The following is a 27,117-nucleotide window of genomic DNA, read 5'->3' on the forward strand; positions in this document are numbered from 1 at the left end:
CTGGAACACAAACATTATTTTTAAGTAATTGTTTCAAAACTGATGTGTTTCTAAATGAAATGATATTTAATCAGACTGAGATGGAATTTATTCAGGTTTTGCCTAAAATACACTGTTACAATACTGCCAGTGAGCGCAACATTGTTTTTTTATAGATAAGTCATGAGTACTTTTACTTTTAGTACTTTTTGTATAATACTCGGACTCAAGTCAAGGTTTGACAGGATGTACAAGTATTTTGTACCTGAAAAATTACAGTTAATTTGACTGATTAAAAAAAATGCAAGTAAAATCCTGTCAATGAGATACTTTTAAAAAAAAAAAGTCCAGCGTTGATCACACCAACTGCACATATCAAAATGAAAACTGCTACTTAAAAACAACATAGCAGACCAACTGTTCATGGGACTACCCAGGACCCTTGGTAGTGTCTTGTAGCGCAGCGCTGTACGGAAACTGTGCTACTTTCTTGGTGCTTTTACACAGTATCAGTATTCTTCTTGGCCCCTTCCTTTACCATCCTCCTTCTCTATTTTACTGTCTGATAATATCTCCACTATCAGTTACACTGACATATGACCCGTCTCATCTACCAATCCATTTTGTCTGACCTCTATTTCTCACTTTGTTGCCAGTCTGCTGTCTGTCACTTATCTCAGGTTTTGAGTCCTCCCTGTATACCTCTCGCCCAATAACTCCATTACATGCCCTCCATATTGCCCTTTCTCTATGATTTCTCTGTCCCACAATTGGCTCCCTCCCCCCTGACCCATATACCTGTTCGCCCGAGGTCCCCCCTTTTCTTCCTCATCCCTCTGCATCCAACCCTCCACTCTTTTCCCTCCAATCTTCTTTTTCCCATGGGAGCAGGGCCTACCTCATGAAAGAGTCATCAGCGGAGCATAGCTCTTAATAACAGCTAATCTGTTTAAGCAGCCGCTAAAAAGGTCATGGCATCGGCTAGCGAGGAACAGAGGGAGGGAGAATGAATGGTGTGGGCCAGAGGATTTAGCACTAAGAATAAGAAGACAGGAGAACAGACACACGGGGAAGGACGTGCAGCTGTAAAGAGTAAATTTTCATTATAGTGGAAATAGCCTGCAGTACTTTCTAATATAAAGTTACAGAACAAGACATCATGGATGTAAAACTGCACATAATTGTCCAAAAGAACAGCATGTTTTTAGAGTGCTACTCTCTGATACAAGATCTCGACTGAATTCTCATGAATCCAGCATCGGTTCAATGAGAAAGTGATTTGTGAACACTCACAGCCATCAGATCCTATTATAGCCCCTGGAAATTCTCTCATAATGACTGTAAGGAGACGTGCAATGGCAAAATCAATCACAGATCTATGCACTTATTGAGAAGCCATCAGAGGCGGAGAGGAAAGTGAGGAGAGAGGATCAATATGATACGGCAACAGTGAAACACACATTGTACGGGAAGACAGAGGGTTCAGAGGGCTGCTGGGTAGGTCTGTTGAATGAATAAAGCTAGAGAAGACGAGCAGTGCAGCTAATGATGACACGGACATTTACTATGACAACAGGCTTGCTCAATTTTACCAAAATAAAATGAATGTGTGTGTTTGTTTGTCTGTGCATGTTGTCATGTATGTATCATGCCACTGATGTCCAGGTAAAAGGTCCACCACTTATACTAGTGATTTACACAGATCTATGATAACTGGTTAATAATCTCATAACTTAAAATGCATTACATAGGTACTGAAATAAAAAGTACTGTGGCTTCAGTGGGTTATGGGGTTGTGTCACATGGTCCATTTGTTCATTTAACTTCTTGAATGAGTGTGTCTATTGAACAAAACACAAAATTCCACATGTGGGAACCACACTGACTAGAAAAAAAAGTTGCCACCAAAGAAAAAGCCAAAAAAACAAAACAAAAAAAACACAGCACTACACAATTTGAGCCTGATGAATCCTTGCATTGTCATATTGGAATACGACTGTGTCGTCAGAGAAGAAAAAATACATTGATGTAGTAACCTGGTCATTCAGCATATTCAGGTAGTCAACTGATAATGTTGATGAACCTACACCTGAGCAACTGCAGCAGCCCCAGATCATATCACTGCCCCCACAGGCTGGTACAGTAGATAATACGTATGATGGGAGCATCACTTCATCTGCCTCTCTTCTTACCCTGATGCGACTCAGCAGTCCACCTCCACCTGAAGGACAAAGGACACTCCTTTGAGGATAACAACGTCAAAGTCCTGGCCAGAGAGGACAGATGGTTTGAGAGAGGAGTTAAGGAAGCCATCTATGTCAAAATGGAGAAACCTTCTCTAAACAGAGGAGGTGGACTGAGATTTAATTTACCAACTATTTATAATTCAGTTTTGACTTCTGTCCCCAAGAAGTTTCAACAACATTCACACACTGAGCCTCCAGGTTCCCATGGACAATAGCCTCGTTAGAGCTCTATTCATAGGGTAAGTTAGCCTAGGCACACAGTTCCCCCCATTCAAGGACAGGTAAGTACCAGCCATTATGGTAATTAGTGACCCCAGTTTCTGGTCAAGCAAGTTTCTGGTGGGTGTTACCCACAGAGTTTATTCCTATTTAAACCTCAATTTCCCACTAGTTTATCAGAACTGAAGAAGCTACTCGGATGAGTGGTGAAACGTCTTCAAGAAATTCTACAAGTCCAGCTGACCTTATTCAACGCTTTTTGGATTACCATGACCTGGATGACTGAGAACCTTCACAGACATACTTACCCTGAAGCCCCATCACTCTGGAACAGAGTAAATCTGGACTCATCAGACCACATGACCTTCCTCCATTGCCCCAGAGTCCAGTCTTTATGCTCCCTAGCAAATTGAAGCCTTTTTTACTGATTAGTGGTTTTCTTAAGGCTACACAGCTGTTCAGTCCCAGTCCCCTGAGTTCCCTTCACACTGGACATGTGGAAATGCTCTTACTTTCACTATTAAACACAGCCCTGAGTTCAGCTGTTGTTTTTCTTCGATTTCATTTCACCAAACATTTAATCAGGCTATTTTTCTGACCACATTTCTTCCTTGGAGACGATGGTTCCCCACTGTCCTTCCAGTTTTTAATAAGGTCTTGGACAGTTCTTAACCCAATTCTAGTATTTCCTGCTTCAATCTCCTCAGATGTTTTCTCTCCTTGATGCATGCCGATGATTTGACTCTTTTCAAACAGACTAAAATCTTTTCCACGACCACCGGACGTGTCTTTCCACATGGTTGTTTAAGAAATGTTAAGCTATTTATGGCATCAGTTGGTGTTAAATAACTTTTTGCCATCTGAAAGATAATCACCCATGCAGTAATTATCCAATAGGAGGCTAGTACCTATCTGCTTAGTTAAATCCTGGTGATGACTTTTTTTTTCGGCCCGGCAGTGTACTTACGAGTAAGTTTGTCATAGTCCACACAAATAGCCTATACCACTGTAAGCAACTAAAATTGTGCGTTGGTCTGTAGTGTGATTTCTGTCCAGTTGTATCCAGTGTCTTTGTGTACTTGATGTTGGCAGGCAGTGAGCAGGTCACGTTGGAGTTGGAGCTACTACATGCTGACCGAGCTACGTTTACTAGAACCACTGCAACGCAAGAAAGAGAGAAGCCACCTAGGGGCAGGTGGTTTGTGCAAACATCGACAAGGAAATGCATTTTTAACCATTCATAGTTTTTGTGGTCTGCATAAATTTATTCCAAATACTGCCCCGTAAATGATACATGCTTAGTTCAAATAAATTAACACAATAAAAACGATCTCAGTTTGAAATGATCTGTCAAAAGTTTTCAGTTCTTTAGAATTTATGGGGAAAACAGCAGAAAAAGAAGCAAGAGAAAGAAACTTATAAAAGCCAAGGGAAGCTCTTAAATTCTTCAGTTTGTCCAAAACGATCTGTGTTGGCCGAGTAACAAAATGGAGACACTATGTATAACAACATCCACGAACTAAAAGGAACAGTAAATAAAACATGAAATAGGTTCAACTGATTTATACATTAGCAAATTTTATCGAAAACAAAAACAAAAAGAAAACGCAATGTCTTGTTGCAGCTGCTGATATGACTTCCTGTGATATACCAACCATCTGTTTCAACATTTCCCAGCCTGTTGTTCATTGACAGCTGGGACAGGCTCCAAGGTCATCAACTATTGTAAAAGGATAAGCTGCTACGGCTGATAGTTCATTTATTGCTCAAAATCTATTTAGTTATTTTGCAGTTTAAAAGTTATTATTTTGTCGCATTTCTTTTTAATACTTTACTAGCTTAACTGTTAAGAGGTCCAATAATCCATCACATCCCTCATTTCTCTCAAAATTGTATTAAGAAGCCCATATTAAAAGTTTAGTATAACTGACTATTCATAAATGAGATACATTAACAGGTGTGTTACTTAAAAGAACGAACACATCCTGCTACAATAACAATGTTGTCTGCTCAAAGAAACATCTGCCATCTGTTATTAAAAAGTAATTGCTTTTCTTTCCTGTCTACTTTTGACCCATAATAAATCGCCATATACTATTCCTCTGCGATATTCAAAAATTAAGTTCAGGTAAACCCAACTGATATTTCTTCTCTTGTTCTCATAGAAATTTAAAGTTTTACCCTTGAAAATAAGTATATTTTCCCCGGATCAACTTTCCCACCTCCGAGATGTCCACTCAACTACCTTTTTGAAATTCTTCGGAGCAGGTGGACTTCCCACTTCCCAACACAAAACTAGAAAGACAAAAAGCCACTTCAGAACTCAACGACTTCTAGCCCCCCATGGGATTTAGCGGATTAGTCAGGAGTGAGGGAGCGAGAAGAGAGAAAGACTCAAGAGTGAAAGACATAAAGAGGGAAGTAAGAGGGAGAGAGAGAGATTGGCTTCCCCTTTCTATTCCCATTGTGGACCATGGGCCGTGCCGTCTGAATAGCTATGCTAATAGGCAGCTGAAAGTACGAAGAGATAACACAAAACCCACTTGACTTCCTGACACCTACTTGAGTGGGGCCACAGCGTTTTCCATGGCTAGTTGTTATTCATGGGACCTGAAAGTAGCCTGTCTGTCAGCCTTTGGGTGGACGCTTATTTCGTCTTTAGAGTAAAATAGTCAAGCACAGACCAAGTTCTCATTACAAATGGAGGCTTTAGTATTAATTATCATTTAAATGCTTGTAGGAATGGAGAGGGTCCTTTTGAAGGAGGGAGTGCAGATTAAGGTCCTGATGTGGGCATGGAGATTTAGCCTGATCTCTGGCAACAGGTCAGCAAATGGTGAGATTTAATCATCTGCAGCAGCTGCTGGATCGTGACAAATAGTTGAATTAACATAAGAGTACCTGTCTACACGTTGCCAACCACACAGTCATGAGCCCCTTTCACATTGAGAGAAAACCATTTCGATATGAAAAGGTCAACCTGGCAATCGACCCGGGATTTTATCGGCTCGGCTCGACGCAGCTTTGATGTAAACAGGAATGCCGCGTCAACCCGGGTTTTGATGTATTGCTTGTTACATTCTGATTTTGCCACTCACGGCCTGACAGACTGTATCCATGTAGAAGCTTCAGCTAAAAAAGAAGTCTTGGTTTACTCCCATAAAGACCAATCTCTGAAGGGCAGAGATTTTTGTTCATTTTTTTCAATCAAACAAGTCAAATATGTTGTTACATGATCGTTAATGGAAGTGCACAGATGAATTAGCGCATAGGGAAATTGAGCCGATTGGGGAATACACGTGCGACTGTGTTTACATGCAGTTTGTATAGCGACATCCCACACCTTTTTAACGATCATGGGAGCGCTCTGCATCCAAGGCGAAGAGGAGATTCGGTGGCAGATATCAGGCTCTGTGCAGGACACAGTGATTTATTCTAATAACAGCAGCCTTTTGAAAGTGCAGGGGTTTGACCGGTCCATTCTTCAGGTCATCAACAAATTGTTTACCTGCAATGTACGCAATGACATTGATGACACATGAGGGAGGAAAAAACAGGTATGCGGCTCTCACAGCGAGAGGCCCAACCCGGGACTTCTGGTGATGTGAAAGCACCAAAGACAAGTTGATCCAGGTCTGAAAATGCCAGGTTGACCGGGATTTCCGATGTGAAAGCGGTAATGGACAATGGAAACCACGATGAGCGCGAACAGCATTTGCTTTGTTGTTTTTTTAATTTCCGACCACGTAGCTTCCCCACACTTGGAGAAACAAAAAGAACCTTGGTTGTGCTCATAATGCAGACTCTGAAACATGGATGTGAAAGCCGCTGGAAAATGACACTTTCATATACACCCCATTAATATAAGCCTTCAAAAAAAAAGTTTGAAAACCGGCCCCACAAGACACAAATTTACACACAAGACAAACACATCTTAATGCACTGCAGGGTGTTACCATGGTGAAAGACTTTCAGTGACATTTTGAAGGGACAATATGTGATTCTCAGTCTATTCATGGTGACTAATTTATCCCTTTCCCACTTGAAACTCATTCGTTCCCATTTGATTACTTTACAATCATAGTGGTATCAAAAACCTCTTCCGTATTTCTTTGCTGTGACTTAATTACACCATTTAGGAGGTCATATTGTTATGTTTTTTTTTTCATACTGCTCCAGCACTGGCATTGTGCGCGACATCCAAATTTAAATAAACGTATTACAGGTTAAAAGCCTCCTTTAAACGATGTCAGTTAAAAGACCAAAGTCTCTTCCTTATTTTTAATAAGGAAGAGGTTTGATATAAAAGAGGTAATCCTCATGTGTACATTGCGCGCAGACAGTAAAAAGAGTGACATGGCGTGGGGATGTGATGGTTTCTGATTAAAGGGTAAGTTTTGTCCCATATCTTTTGGGCTATGACAGCTTAAGATGGCAGCTCACTGCCATAGAGGGGAAACTCACACCCGTCAAAGGGAGCAGTAATGAGAGCAGCCCTTTCCTTGGTACCGATTGAGGCTTGCGGAAATATATTTCTTCTCCCTTTCCAAGTCATAGAGTACAGTTGTGTTTGATCAACATTCAAACAGCTTCCTCCTTCTTCGCATATTAGGCTTAAATCAATGATTGGTGTCACACAGCTTTTTTAGTGTGCAGAAAGGAGAAAAAGAAAATCGCAAGTGTTTTAAATTCCATGTGGCCAAGTTTGAGATCTTTTATTTGGCACAGAGTCACTATAATTTTATTTGAGTTTTGTTTTGCAATGACAGTATTTCATTGCTTCTGGGCATCTTGTTCAAAAGACCCCTGCCAATGAAAGAAATTGCATCAGCCAAAGCATGAGATCTCTCCACTAAAGCAGAGTCACTTAAATGCTACTGCACTTCAACTCACAGTCTGTGTTGTCATTTTGCCCTCAATCATACAATTACTTTGACGGCAGTCTTCTTGTTGACAAGTCACTTAAAGACCAAAAAAAAAAAAAAAAAAAAGATTTACAGACAACTCCGTGAAACAGTCCACATTTTAAATTCCTTCATTTCATTCAGTTTCCAAATCACTATTTTGTTCCATGTTCATGTGTAAATTGTGCTGATAATTACTGGGCTGAAATCTGTGTCTGGGAGCACAAAGCTAGCTCATTGTATAATGGAAGCAATTTGCATCCGCTTTCACTAAGGCTGCTGTGGAAAGCCCATGAGAATCAAAGGTTGATGAATGCATCCAACCACAATTTATTAGCAGCTGCTCAGGTAGCTTTTGATAGTGTGTGAGTGTGTACGTGACAGACAGAGAGACTGACGGTGTTAAGCCCTGTTCACACTTAGCTTCGCCACGTGTGCAGTGTGGTGTGAACTTAAGCGCACCGGCGACTTCCCACATTTTGATTTGCTTATACCCAACTTGAACTAGTTTTAAAAGGTCACACACACGAACAGCTGAGATGAAGCCTGAAGGAACAGGCAACAAAAGCTGTTCTTCCCTGTTCAACACTGATATAATGAGCTGATTGGAAATGAAAACATTTATATTTTAGATTAATCAAACACACTTATAAAACATTTTCCATTCCCATGGATCTTTTCTAATATAAAAAGGACAAACTTCAGTGTTGTAATGCTACTGTTTCACTCCATCTTTCTACAGTCGACTCCTCGACATTCACGTATTTTAAGCTTTTCAGCTTTTCAAAAGACTCCCCCAACCTTTATGCTGTGATGCTATTTAATAGCTTTATATGTTCAGATACCAATGACTTACAACATGTAAATAATAGGTAGCCATTAGCACCGCAATTAGCATTTGACTCCCCCCTCAACTCTGGCCACCAACCAACAATATGTCTAAATTCACTGTAAGAGCCCAGATATTCAGTTTCAGTTTTGAGCTTCCGGCTCTATTAACACCTTCCCCAGAATAAACATCAATTTCAGAGACGGCCTCCATTTGATGGATGCCCTCACTTTTAATGATTTGAATAGGACCTTTTCAGTAATCATTGTAACGCATCAACGGATTCCATGCAAATCAACATAATTTCACTGTCATCATCAATGATATCAGACAGTCCCTAGTTCCAATTTCCTCAAGGAGACAACCACTGACCAAGCACCCCAAACTGACATCAAAGAACAATAAAAGAAGTCTTGTGTCTGGGCCTCAAAGCTGGTTCTGAACACAGAAGAAACAACAGTTTGTCTTTGTACCTACAGGTGGCAGTAGTCCGTATTCTTACTCAAAATGAGAAACGGTAAGAGCTAGGAACCAGGTGACAACACACATCTGTTAAGATGGGCTCAGTATCTGTGATGTGTTTACTTTAGTAGTCACTGCAAAAAACAACTAGAATGGAGGTTTGTGTCAAATATGTGCATAAGAAGGCTACCCTTGTCACCATTAATGATATTCATCTCATTTTCAGTCTGTAGCTGCTGGCTGTAGTTATTAATCGAGCTGCCACTCAAAACATTCAAAGTGTATCTGTATCCTCAGCCAACAAACAGTGACAAACTATTTTTTAGGTGTAGTTACTTTTTTAATTTACTTCTTTGCGTAGGTTGTAAACTAGAAATAACAGCCACCCAAAGTTGATTTAATGTATGAATTCATAAATTAATACGGCGACATAATCCTGTACACAAGGCCCCAAAAGACACAGATTTAAGCAATAAGGAGTATCTTCACTGCTACTACTGGACAGCAGAAACCATTAAATCAAACCAAAAACAGATTGTTGTTTTATTTTAACAGTGACTTTAAAGTAAGAGGAAGCTTACTGCAATCAACAATGAAAAACAAAGAACCTAATACTTTTCTTATTTATTGTAAATGAACATAAAAGAAATAAAACTAAAACACTTTTAACATCAAATGGTCAGAGTGGCCCCGGTTTTAAATAGCTTGTAATAAACAAACTCCCTGCATCAAATTTTCATTCTCTATGCCAAAGTTGCACACAATTTTCTTCAGAAAAAAGATGCAACTATGAAAATCTTTTTCATTACCATAAATTTCAATTCAACTCATTTTGTTTGTGCACAGGTCTAATGTGACACAGCAGATGCTGACTTCGTCCAGCTTGACCATCTATCACATAATATCTGACACGAAGGGTAAATCAATCAAAAGAATGGCTGGGAAAGAACCAGCGTGCTCGATACGCAACCTTGCTTTCATGCCAAATGCCATTTTCAAAAAGCTGGAATATCTTGTACAGAAAATACATATCTTCACCTGATGACCCATAGTGCAAGCGAGATGCATGGTGCCAGAGAAATGGAGGTAGGAATGGAGCACGGGAGGAGAGGTGGGAGAGGAGGAGCGATAAAATGGAAACGTCGCAAAGGCACAATGGAACTATATAAATCTAAGCGAGTGCATTTGATCATGAGCTTTTGACAGAAACGGGGATGGAAGAATGTGTTCCAGGGAGGGGGATGCAGAGGCGAGGAAGTGTAATACCATGAGGTGACTAGCTACGGACGTTTTGTGATTTTGTGCACGTCCGGAACGCTGGCTCTTTGTCATGCCAAAGTACAGCAGTGGCAAGGGTATAGCGCTGTGATATTTCCAGCCCGCTGCGGTGACACATGTAGTGGCTTCGGGCCATGCAGGTTTAGTTAGAGTCTGACTCATGGTCATGATGTAGTGTCTTATACAGTGATAGCTTTGAGACATATGAGCTGGTATTTCCAGTGCCAGACGCAGGCCGCCATTTCCTCGGCTGGATTAAAAGCCATTCCCAAAGGAGAGCCGTGGATTGATTGTGTTCTTAGGTTTAGGAGCAGGTCTAAGCCAACGCTGTCACGCCAATAACAAACGCGGGGTGTCACAAAGAATTCAACCTGGAGACCATAAAAAATGAACTGCTCTCATTAGATTTATTGATGAAGCTCTGGCCTGTGTGATGAATCAATGGACTGCCAGGGTTTAAACGTAACATAGTCTGATAGCAACAGAGAAAAAAAAAAGTGAACTGCAAATGTGAAAGCAGAGCCAGCTGGGTGCACTGAGTTGACTTTGAAGTATTTTTTAATGCCTACAAACTTTACACTCTGCTGCATCCACAACTGTATTTCCCTCACCATTTTTTGATTTGTGTTTTAGCAGTCCTGCAAATTAAGGGAAACACAATCTCAAAATGTCTCAAATGTCCCATTAAAATCCAAAGTTAAGAAATAAAGATTCTGCTTACGACCTCCCAAATGTTTAGCACTTGAGATCAAGCTAGAAATTACTATCCTTTATAGTTTTCATCCAGTGTATAGTTATTCAGACAAACCTAAATTAGTTATTACATATGGTTTCAAACAGCCAACAACCCACAGTATATATCTAAGTGTCTAAAACATGATTAAGCTATAGCAACAACAATACGTACACTATTTCCTCTGCTCTACCAGTACAGTGAGTCTGGCAGTATGGAGAGTGTCAAACTTAAGGCCGAGTTAAAATGACTACAACTGAAAGCAAATTTCACGTTGAGGTTCAGCTTCAATTATCCATTTTGTGTCCAAAGATGATTAACTGTGTTTAGCTGATGGCATCATGAATCTCTCATTCAGTCCACTGTCTGATAAACATGAATAAAAATTAACAAGCTAACGAGATGACACAAATCACACGTCATTCAATCTCGGTGGACTACAGTGATCTGTCAGAGATGAAAAGCAGTTCAAACAGATGAAGATAATCAGGGTTAAAGGATTTGTACTAATGTATAAGTGAGAAAACCTAAAAACATAACACAATAAACATTTAGTCCTCTGTGCATGTTGACAAGGCTTTGCTGCTTAAACTGCACTGTGTCCACACTAGGGATGGGATTCATTAGCGTTCAGTGTTACCGTTTCCCCATATCGATTCTTTTCGTGACGATTCTCTGCGTCGAAGCACGTCATTCACATCACATGGCGCTCACGTGGCAACAAGGAAGTGTTGGGAGAGAGACTGAAATGGTCGAAACCGTGGCTTCACTTCACTAGAAAGGACTGTAACAATGTAACATGCAACTTATGCAGCACTGGAAGGAATTGATAAGGGAATGGATAAAGAAGTGTATTGATAAACAGAATGGATAGTGGCACTGGTATCAATAAAATCTTATCAATGCCCATCCCTAGTCCACACACATGTACAATCTCAATTTTTAATCAATCGTCATTTTAACTTCTTTTGTAATGGGGGAAACATCTGAATCTTGGAACAAACTACATTAGCCCCTTTTTGCAAACATCTAAACTCAAATTATCTGCATGATAGCTTGCTGACTTGTCCAGTTGGCGAATCACAGCTGAGTTAAGATCCAGCCCCTTCACGACCCTCTACAGATGAGTGGTTTAAGACAATAATGAATGGAAAATATCTACCCATTTCTTGAGAACGATCTTGATCACTGCTCAAAGAATTCAACACTCTTCCTTTATAGTTTGGAAACATATCGTACTTAATCTTTGATGTAAAACACTGTTAACTGAACGACACAGATATTCTGAATGGGATTACCTTGAAGGGACTGAATAGCTGAATAACTTACAAATACATATAGTATGTCTGGAAAATGTAATGTGTTGAGAATGTCAGTGTTGGCATTTGTGTGAACAACCTGTACAGTTAAAGAATTTCCTATGAATCATCTCAGGCTTCATCTCAGGTATTTTGCAATAGCTGGAAAAACCCTTTCAGCTTGTCATTGCCTCTTCATAGGGAAAGCACCGAATACACGAAGGAAGTCACAAGAACTGATAATTTGGTACCAAACTGAAGGTAAAGTTCAGAAAACATTACTGTTTTTCTATGTTTCTGTATATTTTGTGGGAACAACATAAGGACCGACAGACAGGTGTAGTACCAGATTCTTAGGTTATGGAAAACCAATAACCAGAATATTAATGGTATGGCTGAACATTTTTAGCGAGGGCTGTCAAAGTTAAGATACTAATGTGTTGATACAAACTAATGCAAGCATTGTGTTACTATGACTCAGTCCAAACATGTTTGAGATACTGATAACAGTAACACAAATCTCAAAAAAAATATTGCGTCCAGCTAAATTTAAAACAATAAAACTTAATTAAAGAATTAATTATTTTAATCTATTGACAGCCCTGTTTTGGACGAAAGGACGAAACACCTGAAACTCATCTGGGCACTTAAAATACAGACTTCCAACTCTGTAAAATTCAAAGTGAGGTAGTTTAAGTTGTAACCTTACTATTTATAACATGTCAACAAAATAATCATATGCATTACGCTTATTTTGAAAGCTGCCATCTGTTGTAGCAAAGGTTCAGTCAGCTAATGCTATCTTTATCAAAATAGCAATAGCTCCTAACCTGAGCTTGTTGCTGCTAGTAACGCTAGCTGGTGACTGACATAAAGGGGAGAAATGGCACCAGTTCTCGGGGCAGCACAGGTGGTGAAAATGAGGTGGGCTTCTGGCATCGCTGTCTGAGTAGGAGCTTGTCTCAAATTACATTGTTGCAGTGAAGCAAACAAACAGCGACATGCACACCCACACTTCTATGCACCTATGTGCATGCCAATTCAGATATAATGCACGGATGTCCTCTACGTTTCATCATCAAAGCCCTATCAGGCGGTGCAGGGTCTGAAGGGGAGAATATGAACCGGATAAAACAAATCGTTTGATGTGTGAAAGACAGACACTCCAGCTCCAAAGTACTTAAGCTTCTCCTCCCAGTGGACTGACAAGGGAGGAGGGTGGAAGTGAGGAATGAGTGCTCCTCTCTTTTATGGCCCTCCCCTCTTCCGTTCATCACGAGGAGTTTCCAAAGCGTTGCATCATTGTTTATGCAAGGTCCCAATGTCAGCACGAGCGATGTCAATTAAATAAATAAAGTCAATATTGACAGACATTTCAAAGACAGCGGTGGAGCTCTGAGAGAGAGAAACAGAGGAGACGGAGCAGGAGACAGTGGGTGAATGAGGACCGGCGCGAACATGAAATCTGATGAGCGAGTAAGTACATTTGAGCATGTGCGTATGTGTCGAACCATGACGGGATGAGGAGCCAATTGTGCGATGCGTTTCATCTTCGCCGCTGCTTTGATATCGACTCGACATCACAATATGTGCCTTATTTTTTATTTTCCCTCCTTTTTTCAAGTCACTTTTGTAAATCTTTTGATACGCTCAGGCACATTATCTGCTGTGAAAATCACCCATTGGAACCGAAATCATCCTGTTGTTGAAATATGGATTTTCACGGCCATTATTCACTATCTTGTAAAGTGAAACAGATGGCAGACCCAGCTTCTTTGTAGATATTAAAATATTCACCAAGCTGCCATTAATTCTTTGATTGTCTGGCTTGACAAAGGCCTTTTAACTCTGGTTAATTTCCCTTCAAAGGAGTGGGAGAGTCTCACTGAGTTATGACCATGAATATGGCTCTTTTCCTAAGTCTTTAAAGATGAAAGGAGCCCTCTGCTCCAGTGTCAAACATGAAGCACACCTGACCCTTTTAAAGTGCAGAAAGGGTTTTTAATATTAAATTGAATTGTTCTTGTAGATGATCTGATTGAAGATATTCAGATGCAAAAGCTTTAAACACATTCATGTGATGATCGCAGAAATGTTTTAAAAAGCCTTCCCCCACCAACATGCTAAAATAATTCATCTTACATTTAGCTATATAATTACTGCGCTCAGTCAGAGCTCCCAGCCTCCAATCCGTAAAAGCCACACAGAAATTTCATTATAGGCCCTCAATGAAATTCACAAGCACAATGACCATATTGGCAAACACTTGCTAATGATGACCATAGGAGCGGAAAGATGAAGTGAGGAGATGAGCTTTGTTGGTAGTTATGAGCATGTTGACCAGATGCCAAGCCACCTGCTACTGGACTTCAGCAAGAAAACAAGCCACTACCACGGCAACAGACAGGAGGAGGAAAACTCGGCGGTCTGTTCTTACTAAAGATAAACAAAATACTGTAACAGATTCACCAAGAATCTATGTTAGAATATTCCTATTTTTGACTCATAGGTTTCATTTCAGTAGTCGCACTATCGCACCTGTTAATTAGACATACGCCAGTCTGTGCTAGGAGGCAGGGAGCCTTCATCAAGCAGGATTAGCAAATGACTCTGATGTCAGAGACATTAATGATGACAAGGTTTCGCCACCTGCCTATAACCGGCTTCTTCTTTTTACCACCCTCTCTCACTTACACCTCAGGTAACAACAAGTAATGTGATCAGGATAAAAATATACTATTGCGTGCCTTTTTATTTACACTTGGGTAATATTCCAAATAACCTTTTCTCGGATTGTGATCGGATGCCTTCATGTACCGTAGGAAGGCAGAGGCGGTGGACCTGTCAACCAACGTGGTGGATCCCAGGTGAAAATGAAGTGATTTTCTCAAGGGGCAGCTATGACATACGAGGTAAAAGGACAGTGCCAGTGGGGATGCTTGTTATTACTGGTGCTATCATTTATGCTGTCAGTCACATGTAGAGCTACTACAAACAATATTATTATTTTTTTTCATTCTATTACTTTTACAATCATTTCCCATGGGAAAGGAAATGATTAAACAATCCTTTGGTTAACTTACCACTAATAAACATAACTCCCACCACAAATCTTTTATTCAAACATTTCTCAAGATAAAACGTTTTACACGAAATGACTGAACATTGCAAAAGACTGAATTAGAAAATATGTTATTTACAATATAATGCCATTCATTAGAAAAGACAGTAGTGAGTATGGACGTTCTACAACGGGCTGACACTAACAGAAATGATGAGTCTGTAACTCCTGCCTGTCTGCAGACAGATGCTGGTTTTCACATTGAGACTGTAATTTACATACTCCGCTGCGGTGTAAGTGAGAGAATGAAAGTGGTTGTCCAAAAGCGTCCGCTTGTCTACCAATCCGTTTCTCATACGATTTTTGCAGGTGAGAGTGGTACGTATTTTGCTGTTGTACGATGAAGGAATTCAACTGAGCTCGACTGATAATCAACACTGTGCGTCCAAAGGACACTTACATGGAGGTCAACTTTATGATATTATACACTATTTCAGGCGGTCGAATGAAGTCTGATGTTGATGGAGTGAAATTTTCTTTGCTGTTAGTAATGTTGCTTCTAGCTCACCTTTGTCAGGGCAGTAAATCTAGTTAATTAGTTCATGGTTAAGAGGTTGGCAGGGACATTTTGAAATTGTACACAACAGTGGTCAAGAACGGAATTTTTTTTTTTTTTTTTTTACATCTAATGCATTCACAGGCTCCCCATTCTTCATCAGATCTCCCATATGCTGATGACCCAGGTCGCCTCATTTATCCTATTCAGGAAGCAGGAGATTGATTGTGCCTTTGCCATTGCTGTAATTATACTGTCATCACTTAATCAACCTTATTGGATTCCTCAAGCGGTCGCAGTCCCTGAGGCTTGAGCTGGAGGGAAGATTGACTTTTTTGGACAGAAAGAGATTGAGAGAGAGAGGGTGAGAAAGAAAAGGACAGAGTGAGAGAGAGAAGAGGAGAGACCAAATTAAGCATGAGAGTTAATTGAGAGACGAAGCAATGGTGTAATAAGGACACAGAGAGGCGTCAAATAAGAGGACAATGGTGGTAAAGTAGTGCTACAGTCAAGAGGATGTCAAAGATGAGCGTGTGAGCATGAGGAAGTGGATCCGAAAGGACAGCGTAGGGGATCAGGTGGGAGGGTACGGGTGAGGACTCAGGGCGATCGTTTCCTGAAGTCTGCATCTGCCCCGCCAGAGAGGAGGTAACAAATGGTTTGGGTGTCACCTGGAAAAGCAGTTTAATAATTCATTTGTCTATGGGGCTGGGCAGAAAGGGCTGCTTTGAAGAGCAGGGCACAGATGGTCATCAGAGTGAAAGAGAGGCAGACACACACACACACACGCACACAAAAAAAAGGCTCATCACCTGGGTGTATACCATATGCCACGGTGGCTGACAACCTGCTCTCGAGGTCCATGCTGAGAAATGCACACAAACACAGGCACGTCTGCGCGCACACAAATCTCGCCTATTTTATAACTGTTCCACTTCCCCACAACAAAGACCCATTCGTGCATACTGATGTGCAATTGTGTTTATGTGGGCTGCGGAGATAAGAATTTACCAGCTGATAGATATGCCTGGCTGAGTGTCTTCACCTACACTCTGAGCCACCTCGGCGCACACATATCCTAAATCACAAACGGGAAACACAAACAGCCGAGCATCCCCACAGTGAGGTCGGCACACTCAAGAAGATGTGGCGAGGGACGTGAACTGTGCTTTCTGTCAATCCATCACGGTGTGAAATTACCCGCGTAACGACAGCATTCCTTCTTTTGCCATTTCACATGTGACTAAGCACAATCCAATCACTGGGTCTGCCCTTAACAGCTAATGATGCAACGCCTACTGTAACAACCAAAAGGAGTTCTGCCATCATCCACCAACTTGTTCGGATGCATACCTGTGCTGCAGCTAATAAAACAGCAGCCCACCTTTCATTCAATTACTGTACTGACTTAAATGGTTATGAGTTCTCTTTTTGTGCCTGGCGTGCTTTATTTCTCTCCCTGTGTGGCTTGCGGGTGATTACTTCAAGGCAGTAAAGGTCTCATTTCGGGTTCTGCAGTTTCCAGACATAGTGTAGATTCTTTGTTTGATGTGATATCCCTGGGGATAAGCATGCAGAGTCCTCTCAAAACCAAGATTCCCAACCAATGTGGTGCACAGTGGGCTGTTTTCTGTTTAGTATTTAGATATCAATAAAGCTTAGAGGCAGTATGGTAGCGACCGCTAAAAAGCGACTGAAAGAGGTCAACTTTGACAAATGTGTTTGGCTGCAGACAATATGGTGAGTTAATAGGGATGGCGGACGGACTTTTGTTGAGAGGGTGAGGCTGAGTGGATGGACGAGTAGCGGCTGGGAGTGTACGCCCAGGATGACCCACCCAGTCCAGACAGAGAAGCCACATATTGATGGAACAGACTCGAGACGACAAGCACCATTACCCTGTGTATCGCAGCAGCTAAAGAGAGGGCACAGAGGAGCAGGGGGGAGGAGAGGGGTTAGAGGAGAGAAGCTGAAGAGCAGAGAGGTGAAGGAGGGGAAAATGTGGTGAAATTAAACCCAACAGAGGGAGAAGAGGGACAAAAAGACGACACAACACACCCATGTTCAGTGGTAACCTTTGTGATGTCATTTCTAATTTGCAATTAATTGCCTCAGACATAACATAACAAATCATTAAGAGAAGAGTTAATCATTTAGGGAATTCACAAAATATATGCCGTCTCTGGCTTCTCAAAATTTAGACATGTTGGTTTTCTAGCTCTTTAGATTGAATATATTTGGCGATTGTCTGTTTCACAGACAAAAACTACTTGAAGACATCCATTTGGACTCTTGAGTGACATCCAACATGCAACATGTTTACATGCACGTGAATAAACAGATTATTGCCTTAATCCGACTCTGACTGAACAATTTAAGCGCATGTGAACATGTTACTACAACTAATATCAGAGTTCTCCTCATCCAACTAAGACATCCAGTCATTGCGACTGGAAATCAATTTTCACCGGCATGTGTATACCTTAATTAAAGTTAAACTAGAGAGCTACAGAGCCGGTAGAGGAACCCCCTGAGGGATAGCGTACGTCTTATCTGAACCAGAGGTAGTTCGCCCATCACCTACAAGAATAATAAGCTGTACTATTATCCATCTGGTTGTTGTAAAATGGTGGGCTGCCACATGAACAACTAGTTGTTTATTATAAGACGTAATAGGTCAACCGGAAAGGGGGTCACAAGACACATATCACCACCTAGTGTTGAGGAGGAGGACATGTTTCCGTTAGTTATTTGATTTTCTGATGCAAACTGGAACAGGGGAAATCGAATTTTAATCATAGCTCAATTAAGCTGTGCACGTAAACGCACTGATTATTATGTCTCCAGTTTGAGAAAATCAATCATTGAGGAAGAGCAACAACTACAAGTTTTTTAATCTATTAATTAATTTACAAAAGTTGAATCTGTAAAAAGTTCAAAGTATTGACAACAGTTTTGTTGGTTCAATGGTTTAATAAACAGTACAGTGAGAAGCAGCAAAATTTGACATCTGGGAGGACCTGCACCTGGAGAGCTTTGTTCTGATTTCGACTTGCAGCACTTTTACCTGAACACCAGCTAGACCCACGCAATTATTGTAGAGGAAAGCTGGTCTGAGGTCCCCCCGCTGGGAACCGATTAGTGCCGAGCGAAACCCTACCAGGCCAATCAAATTGGTGGGATGGGCTTAATGCAGTGATGGACATATGAACAACAGTGATATAATCATCCACATCATCTAAGTTCCATGGAGTTGAATTTGACAAATTGGTCTTGTATTTTTATTCTAATGCATGTACAAAAAAATAATACAAGATCATCTGAATGGTTCCGATTGGTTATAGGACAATCCGACAGCATGCAGAGGTACTGTGTCCTACATGTTACCAAACTCATATTCTGATAACAGTTTGACTATGAAAGACTACTCCTCATTTATTTTCTATACTTGGTTTAAGCGTCTTCCATAAAGGACCCACATGACATAGCTATTGACAACAAGCTATCATCTGCAGGTGCCTTTCAAAACTGCTACACCTTACTGCGGCAAAACTATATTTATGACAATATTATGGTTAGCTCTGTCAAGTTTGGGAATAGACTGGAATTTGATTAAAATATGTGCTTAATTCAGCTTAAAACTAGTGGTTAAAGGATCGGGGTGGTCAGCACTTTAATTCGGAATGAAGGTGTTGTTGTTGTTGTAGCCATCAAATACGAAAGGTTTTACTATGTTTCTCAATCGCTAGTAATGTAAAGCAACCCGTGTCCTACATTCAGCTCATTTTTTTAGGAATCTTCTCCGTCTCTCTCTCCCTCTCCACCAATCTCCACCTTCAAAACAGCTAAACAACTTACTTCCCAAAATAAACCCTCTCTTGCAGCTGCTCTCCACAAGTGTATTTCATTGATTCAGGAGAAAGTGACTGTTTCCGATACCTGCCTGGTTGTCCTTGATTATTCCTTCCCTTTGCTCACTTTCTTATGTGGCATCAATTGTCATGAAAATGCAACCCTGTCTCATACCTCTTTCAGCTGCACTAAAGCTGTGACATGACTTGCACAAGCAGACTGGATCTCCATGGTGACAAAGTGAAATTATAGGCATGGGGTAGGTGAGAAGACAGCAGGGTTGAGAGAGGTGTCAAAGTCATACAATCAGCAGTGACAAGCAATCACTTGGGAGTTTTAAAAAAGCAAGACGCAAGTGTGGAGGAGACAAAGCAGAAGAGTGATAGATGAGTCGGGTGAAGTATGGTGGATGGGAAAGAACGCATGGATGATATGATTACAGAAGGATGAAGCTTGATGAGCCTTAATGGGATGTAATACAAAAGCAGGAGAAGAGGATGGGGTTTGAAATTGACTGAAGAGGAAGCGGAGTGTGCGGGAAAAGAAGAAGGCAGGTGGTGGTTAGAAGCAGAGAAAGGGCTACGCGAGTGTACAAGATTGATTGGTGATTGCTGTTGGATTTTGTGGCAGAGTGTGGAAGCAATAAAGAGAGCTCAAGAGAGAGAGAGAGAGTTGTAAAGAAGAGGGAATATAAACTCCCAGATGCCAGGTATTTTTCCTACCGGGAGGTGAGACGACAGGAGCCTAATGAGTTCCCTCATAGCCGGGTGGGTTTCATCTTATGAATCACACAAGCGTTCCCTCTCTCATTCGCACACACACACACAAACACAAACACGCACTCATGAACGTTCACATAGCTGTAATGAATTACAGAGCTTTCAGCCAAAAACCTTGGCCCTGTACATCGTCGCATGATGCACGCATACATCATTTTGTGCATCAGATCGATCCCCCTACAACCATTTGACACAAATAAACATGGAACTGAACGCTACGTGACATATTCAATCACCTACTGTACCCTTGAATCCATACCAACATCCCCCAGTGATTCGCGCCCACAATGGTCATCAATATATTGACGCAGTCTAAGCACAACCAGGAACTCCTGCTTTGTCTTTCTAAAGCTTTCCAGTTGATTGTTGTGATCAGACCATGAAAGATAAATTAAGAGCTTAGAGGTTTTTTCTGACCTCAAACTGAGGTTTACATTCCCTACACCTGCCATCCTCACTTCACAGCACTCACACAACGCTTAATTTACCAAACTTCCAGCGATCTCTCCTTGCACAAGAGCGACTCAGAGCATCACCTCACTTATACTATTGCAACTTAGCAGCCCATTCACACCAATTCAAATCTGTTAAATGAGCTTTTCCTTCAATCTATGCAGCACATCTCTCTGTGATTTTTTTTTTATTATTTTCCTATTCGGCATGGCCTATCACACATTCCAAGTGTTATGTCTCTCCTCTCTCTGTCAGTAGAACAGAAAATAAGCCATTACAAAGGCGAACAGAGTCGGCAGAAGTCAGTGTTACCACAAAGACACAATGAGAGCAATAATGCACCATCCTGTTGTCTGACAAGTGCCATTTAACTGAAAGTGGAAAAAGAAGAAAAGGCCTGTGGTTTAAGTTATTTTCAGATTTGTTGTCGGTGGCATTTGAGTGTGGCATACAGACTTACAGAGGATGTTCATGAAAAGTAGTGTGGAGATTAGATTTTCATGTGCAAGGTCCGGGCTAAACAGAAATGTTGTGTTTACCTTCATGTACAAAATATAAATTAAAAAAATCTATAATCTACCCCAGTGTTTCCCCTACCGTTACATTAGGGAGCACACTGCCTGACTGTTAAGTCACTTTTACTTACTATACAGCACCAGATCACAAGTCATTGGAGGATGCATTTCCTATAGAACAGGTCTATACCTTGTTCTTTAAATAAAGAACCTTGTGTTATTCATCTTATTTACACAACGTCATTTCTGTCTTCACATGGTGATTTTTTTCTGACCCACACTGGCACCATGATTTTAACTCCCAGTCGAGGTCCATTAATCAAGGCAGATTTGTTAGTAATCACAAATGTATCGTCTTTAATTGGACAAAATTATGCATGTTGTCAGTTTTGAAGGCATTTCAGTGTTCGTTTTAAAAGCCACTCAGAGTCTGAAAACTTCCAAGAGACCACTTGGCCAATTTAGCTTCAAGTTATGAAACAGCTCTGCTCTCTCACATGCTTTCACAAATGTAACAAACTGAAGGGATGAGCAATTGCACAGTCCTGGATCAGTGCAGCCAAAATCCTGACCTTTTAAGACATCAGTGTTATGAACTTAAACTGCAGATAAAGTCCTAGCTTGCGTTATCTGTCCAGAAAGAAAGAGAAAGACAGAATTACAGCAACACTGTTGTTTTTTTAAAAACATCAAGATAAGAGTACATTCAAAGGTTTAACATTTGAAGGTAACATTGACCATCTTGTGACAATGCAATGTTGTGCTTGGAAACTTTTGGACCTGGTATTCATGTGAATGTTATTAAGACATGTACCACCCACCTAGACCAGACCAGGCCAGACACCCCCACCCCATAGTAATGACACTCCTTGATGGCAGCAGTCATCCCCAGCAGGATGCAGCCTGACACAGACACACACACAAAAATGGTTTAGGAACAACTCAAAAAAAAACATGAAGCCTCCTGTCACCCACAGGACCCAAAGGCCTCCACTAATATGTGTATGTGTATGTGTGTGTGTGTGTGTGTGTGCGTGTCCTGATTTGGGCCGAACCTTTCTGTTTAAAGAGAAGTGGGCTTGTGTGTAACCTGTGTGTGACATAAGTGACAGTGCAGTGCAATATTGAAAACCATTAGCTGCATTTATTGTTTTTTTATAAAATAGTGCCGCTGTCAGGCAATGTACAGAAAAACATTTAAAAAAAGTGCAGCTAGTTCTATAATAAGGAGCAGAATATTATCATCATAAGAACAGCATCTCTTACAGTCCTCATCAGTAAAACGAGCAGTCAGACTCGTGTCAAGCTGCATGGTCCTGCTAGGCCACAGATCTGTTGTTGGTGAGTAAAACAAAGCCTCATCGAGCTGCAACAAAATCTTCCCCTGTTCTGTTGTACAACCGGGATAATGTTAACAAAATATTTGCAGATCGACACTGGTTCACACTTGCAATCAATTACTTTTGATATCTTTTACAAACCCAGGCTTTTCAACCGTGTAAATCAGTACCATGTCTTTCCCAATATGAAATGTAATTTCCTTCCATCAGTGCCTCGTCTTGTTATACGGGGTGACACTGGAAAATGAGACCACCAAAGACAGTTGCTTTTCAGTTTAAGGGTCTTTCGAGCTGGGTCGGGTACTAGCATCAGAATAATAGAGACATGCTGCTGGTTTTATTTCAGGTGCTGCTACAGGTTTGTCATGTTACTATTATTAGCTTTGATGACCTTTTTACAAACACACACAACGGCCTGTTCCATGCCAGACATTGTAAAAGTGAACCCGATCTATACAAGTAAAGTATCTTCTTTTGTCTGGCAACATTTCATCGTCTTCAGTGGCTGTCGTGACTCCAGCTTGTTGTGTACTAGTAACTTAAACGTATCAGTGTACCAGGGTCATGTGTGTGAAGAAAAAAAAAATATATTCATTTTGCAATTTAGGATTTTTCATATTGTTCAAAAACAAAACTCTACTTTAAAAAATGTATTATTTTCATCACCTAGCTCTCAAAGGAATTAGGGCTACATTTAAAAAAAAAATAATAATAATCATGATTTGAAAGAACTGACATTGTTTGATAAAGTCCTTAAATACAGGTCACCTCCTGTATCCTCCATGTTAAAAATGCAGGACAAATCTTACAAGAGTGCATAACAAGATAAGAGCACATGTGGGAAAGATCCAAAAGAGGCTACAGTACATTGTCGGTGAGGAAAGCTTACTGGATTTATAAAGTATGACAAAATCGAAGCCATATGCAAGATGTGCCAATTAGAAATAAAATACTGGAGAAATACCGCAATTCTCTGAAGCCAAAGACGGCCTTAGTGCAGTGAAATCTTTTTCATTAAAATGTCAATTGTTCTGAAACTAAAAATCTCTGGAAATGGTAACAATTGGTCCACACTGGGAACAGACAAATTAAAAGTCCTATTAATTAAAAAATAAATAAATAAATACTTGCTCTAAACTTTCAGTTAAGCTGAGAGTGAAAGCAACATCAGCCATGTCACATTTAGAACACTAGGAGAGTCCTTGAAATGATTCACACTGAAGTCATTGAAATAATTTTTTTAACTAAGTGGCAGCCCTCCAGGAACAATGTCACACAGAGAAAAGATGAAAAGCAATCAAAATCGAGTCATTAAGCAGTCCAAAAATAATCCAAAGTACGGTGCTTTCTGAAATGGTAGCAACTTGCCCAAGGTTGGATACACAGATTCCAATTGCCTCCAAAAACTGCAGCACCACCTTCTTCTGTTCAGCACTGCTGCAAGCTGTATGCCTAAAGGTGTATGTGATGGGTTGTACAACAGCTCCTGAATATTTTATCTGTCTTGTTTATCCTTTCCTTCCATGCAAATTCAATTATGGCAGAAGCTCAACGCTGGCGTCTTCCCCGCTCAGAGGGGAAGTAACGTTCTGTGTCACAAGCGTGCCCTCTGTTGTTCCCAGCTCCACACCTGCAGTGTTGCTTCTTCACAGCCACGCTTAGACGCATCTAACACATACACCTGCAAACATGTCTGCCACATGTCTGAACAACGGCGGAGAGCTATTATTTCACATCGTAGGACAAAATATTGATTTCAGAAAGGAGCTAGGGGCGGGACTGGAGCCAGGGATATTTCTGTATTAATCACAAAGCAAAGTGGCATAAAGTGTAAAGAAACCAAACCCAACACACTCCAGACTAACCACAAATGCCAATTACGCTCAAGGCCCCGACTGCAGCACTTAACTGTTGTCAAACATATACATTACAGATGGCTTTGCAGACATTACGCTCACGTCCGTTAATTACTAGACACTAGAGCAATTAGAGGTGGGGAAAACTGGTAATACGGAGACAGCAGATGTAATGTATCTCATCATTTCTCAGCTTAAACTGTGCCTGCAGGGTGTTGTGGGGAGTGTACAGTAAATTCTGCTGCTACTTCTATTTCTGCCTTCCTGCTGAGTGGTACTGCCCCACCTCCCTGTCACTGCATCAGGCTGACCGTAGCCCACTAATAAAATAAGGAGAGATGCTCCCCGTGTGATGCCAGCACTAAATCAATGTGGGCCCTCGCACCACGCTGACAACCCCAGCCTTCTCCCTCTCTTTACTATGACACCACAAATATTAAATTATGTCACCGCAGGGGCCACAAGCACAGACAGAGAGAGAGAGAGCGAGAGCCTGACAAGGGGAAAGGAGTGGAGACTGTAGCACGGTTTGTATTAAAATTTAACCATTTTTTTTTTTTTGTCAAGTAAAACAATTCAGTGACGGGTAAAGAGAGGAAGATAAAGAAAGGAAGCAAAGAGATAGGAAGGTGCAAATAGGATGATCAGTAATATATAGCCAGAGGGGAAAGATCCGAGTGAAAGCTGTGCTTATGGGATCATGTGGAGTGGAAGTGTGTAAAGAGTGAGGGACGCAGATTAAGAGATAGGCAGAGCACATCTGAGCCTGATTACCATAAATGAGGAAAGAAAGCAAAAAAAAGCGATGGGAAGGGATGAAAGTTTTAAATTCGGAAAGGAGGAGAGGGCCTGTCGGTGAACGTATATGACAGCTGCGAGGTTGAATTCAGAGACCTGCGGGGGCTCTGAGAGATGACAGACAGCCAACCTTAAGCCAGAGATCACACAACCGCTATTACTCTTGAATTACTGATATCGGGACCCTCTGGTGAACGTTTACGGCAATGTCTTTATTTATCTCCATTCACAGAGGGCTTCTCTGACTGCGGGGTGGTTGGGATATCTGGAGGGACAAGCTGGATTGGACCAGCCTGGAGGCCAGTCCTAACCTCCACTAACCACAAACTTTTTTTTTTTGTGAATGTGCTCCAGCAAAGATCTGCTGGGGCGACGCAAACCATTCAGCCGGGCTTTGGATAGAAAAAGAGAATAACAGCGACATATAGTCATACTCATCATCTGAGCGTTATGGAGTTGGATGTGTTCACAACAAAAAGGCTCTATTGGTTGTAGGATTATCCAGTTGCATCCCCAGCTATTTTTCCTCAGTATCGGTTGAAACGTGCCCTATATAGCAAAACACATTCACAACCTGATAAGAATCGAGCCTGGCTAAACCAAGCTAGAAATGTACAGCAGCAGCAACATACATGCCCTTAATGCAGTAAATAAACACATACTTTTCTTTATGTGTTGTAAAAGACAACATTTAAAATACCAGATGTACACGCCTGATGCAAGGGGCAATGACAACAAAAGAAAATCATTAAAAAAAAATAAATAAATAAATGATCACTTTTGACTCACAGTAAGTATATTTGTATGTACGTCATAGCAAGGGGTATCGTGAATCCCCCGAACAAAAATAAACCTGTGAAATCATAAACACCTTATCTGTCCCCATATTTCAGTGCAGCCATGCTGCAGTCACAAAACTTTACGAAGACCACTTTTAAGCCAACATTGGCACAAGAGGGGGAAACCCTTAAGCCAAAGACACCACCACACACTCCAAAAACAGATAAACGCAAAACAAGAGTCGTGGTTGGGATTAGTTGAACAAAATCCGCAGCATTCAAGGAGACCGCAATTTCTTCTTCAAAGGCCAGCGGCTGACCATAACATCTGCAGGTGGCCACATCTACTAAACATGCTCTGTAAAGATTCTATATTTTTATTATACAAAACATTCACGTACAGTCTATGGCGTGAACTCAACCACCTCTGTGGTGCTAGCGGCCTCCTGCGGTTCACGCGACGACCACACGCCACCGCTTTAGCAGTTAGCAGTTAGCATAGAAATAGCAAACCGTGGCAGTGTACAGCAATAAACAGCAGCTATCTTACCTTGGGCGACGTGTTGCTTTTTTAAAAACGTTTTCCAATGCGCAGAAGTTTCCTCCGTGGTCTTGAGCCTTAACAATTCTCCGTCCTTAGTTTACCTTCAGGTCCATTCTGGTAAACATGAAGGTCGTGCTAGCAGGTGGCGTTCCTACCATCTCACGTGACCACTTAAGCTTACAATTATTTATTTATTCGTGTATTTATTATTTAGTTTATTATTTACAGTATAAATGTTTTGCTCTGCTCCCCCTTTTCAGACAAACCCAAAACTGATTAACCCGCCACCGCACACCTGACTTAATCAGTAGGGATGATCGATACTGAAATATGGATACTTCCGATACCATGTCTTTATCCTGTAAAATCGACTCTCAAATCAAAATATCGATACTTTCGATACTTCAGTTATTCGAGTAATGCGATAACACAGTGGAACATAACTAAACTACCGAGTTGTGGCAACACAGCAAACTTTGTGAAATACCTCAGGTTAAACCACAGCACAGAATACAAGGACTTTTTTAGTATTTGAAATAGCATTTTCACATATTTTCTATCCTTTGTTTGGTTTTTCTGTTGTTATATCTCAACTATGATACATGAGGCCACTACCTCAATATACGTTTAAAGAGT

The 27,117-nt window shown here is 40.9% G+C and overlaps 1 long non-coding RNA gene across 1 annotated transcript in view; it reads right to left on the bottom strand.

The window, feature by feature from the left end:
• LOC125001447 overlaps positions 1-26,750 on the bottom strand; it is a 100,863-nt gene extending 74,113 nt beyond the window's left edge. The window contains exon 1 of the long non-coding RNA XR_007111688.1: positions 26,488-26,750. This is a non-coding gene — a long non-coding RNA (uncharacterized LOC125001447). The remainder of the gene's footprint in view (positions 1-26,487) is intronic.
• Positions 26,751-27,117: the final 367 nt, after the last annotated feature.

The sequence above is a fragment of the Mugil cephalus genome, chromosome 2 (assembly GCF_022458985.1).
Source record: "Mugil cephalus isolate CIBA_MC_2020 chromosome 2, CIBA_Mcephalus_1.1, whole genome shotgun sequence".
NCBI classification, from domain to species: Eukaryota; Metazoa; Chordata; class Actinopteri; order Mugiliformes; family Mugilidae; genus Mugil; species Mugil cephalus.